At 33.6% G+C, this 1985-nt stretch overlaps 1 protein-coding gene across 2 annotated transcripts in view; it reads left to right on the forward strand.

Moving 5' to 3' along the window:
* LOC107659549 (ataxin-7-like protein 2) overlaps positions 1–1985 on the forward strand; it is a 19102-nt gene that overhangs the window by 10989 nt on the left and 6128 nt on the right. The window lies entirely within an intron of this gene.

Raw genomic sequence — 1985 nt, forward strand, 5'->3', positions numbered from 1 at the left:
TGGGGGGGGGGGGGGGTTCAATTTTGAAAGCATAACCAAATTAGACACAATTCTACACAAATATGAGGGTTCGTTTGAATAAGAGTGTAATTATATGTGTATACCCTGGACCAGAGATGGAAACTCGAGTCTGCGACTTGGACACAAGTCGCACTTAAGTCGCAAAAATAAAGACTTGCAACTTGACTTGGACTCGTGAACAGCTGACTCGAGACTTGACTCGGACTCGTGATTTGTGAGACTCGAAAAAACGCAAGTCAATCATATGACATTCCTTTCACATTACCCCTTTACTACCCCACATGACAGCATCATACACCACATTCGTCTATTAATTGCTAATCCATTCATTCCCTATTAATATGTCCTGCAGTAGCAAATGTCACAATTCATCTTAAAACACACCAAGCCAGCATTATTAGCGATCCACGCATGACACTGGTTCGAAACTGTAATATAGCCTACCAAATATAGAAACATTTTTAAATCATGATTAATATAAGATCACACTGTAAATAAACTACACAGTCTAAAGGCACTAGACGGGGCACAGAAACCAAATCTGAAACGTAGATATGTAACGATGCACCCCGAGCCGGTTGAAAATCGATACAAATTTGTGACTATTCAAATCAGTTGAGATGTTAAATGAATCGCGATACAATTGGGGGTGTGAGTTTATATGAATGTATCTCTGAGGGGAACTGACTGTCTTTAGAAAAGGTTAGATGATTTTTTCTTTTCATCTTGCCTACGTATAATGCAGCGTTCATGAGCACTGCGCAGCTGTGTTTACAGCAGTAACCAAAGAAACACTGAATCACTGTTGTTCCATAAGCGCCATCTGCTGGCAGAGAGTGAATCTGCGTTCTAATTCAGCCTGTCTGCTATTTCTGTTTCGTTTAGACATGTTTTATGTAGTGTATAGTTTTACAAAACTAAAGTCTGACCATTCTGTTTTTGCTTTACATTTTGTAATTATACAATCTAATTTAGATTAAAAACTGCTCGTGCTGCAGGTATGCAGCATCTTTGTTTGGATTGTGATGAAAATTGCAGTGGTTGCCTCTTTTAGATAGAAAGAGCACAGACAAAGCCTTAGTTTGTTTATATGAAGAGATTTCTTTCATTTGTGTTCACTTGATTTGGGGTTTGTTTTAAAATTTCAATTTAGGTTTGTTTTTTTGACACTTTTACAAGAACAAAGAAATGTGCAGTATTTTGTCTTAAAGGGGTCCTATTATGCTCTTTTACAAAGTCTTGATTTTGTTTGGGGGTCTAAAGTTGAAAAAGTGAAAAAGCATAATAGCACCCCTTTAAATCTAATTATTGATTAATTAATTTTAAAAAATCGTATTATGAAGCAACATAAATGCATTTAAACATGAATTAAAATAGGGGTAAATATAACCATTGAAACTAACCATAATTTTAAAATGAGTTTTGCCAAAAAAAAAAGCTATAAAATTAATTAATAAAAAGTAAAATAGTAAAAAAAACAATTAAGGATGACCATAAATAGCCCATTAACCAACAGTAAGAATTTTGACTGATTAATGAAAAAAAAAAAAAAACATAAGATCGCATACAAGTCAGTGTATACATTTTATTGCTACATTCAGAAATAATGTAAAATACCGGTAAATAAAATGGTTTAAAAACATTCTGTATAAAATTGAATGATTTCAATAAAAGTTTGTGCGTTTTATTAGACCTTTTTGAATAAATTAAGACATTCTGTTTAAGTAATTATAGTTTTAATATTTCAAAACTGATTTAGCCTCATACACTGTTAACTATATAAAAGAACTATTGCTAAAAATAGAACAGAGACTTGACTTGGACTTGGACCTCAGAGACTTATGAACATGTCTGCCCTGGACCACAAAACCAGTCATAAGGGTCAATTTTTTGAAATTGAGATTTATACATCTTCTGAAAGCTGAATGGATAAGCTTTCCATTGATGTATGGTTTGTTAGGATA

Source organism: Sinocyclocheilus anshuiensis, unplaced genomic scaffold (genome assembly GCF_001515605.1).
Source record: "Sinocyclocheilus anshuiensis isolate Anshui unplaced genomic scaffold, SAMN03320099.WGS_v1.1 scaffold848, whole genome shotgun sequence".
Lineage (NCBI taxonomy): Eukaryota > Metazoa > Chordata > Actinopteri > Cypriniformes > Cyprinidae > Sinocyclocheilus > Sinocyclocheilus anshuiensis.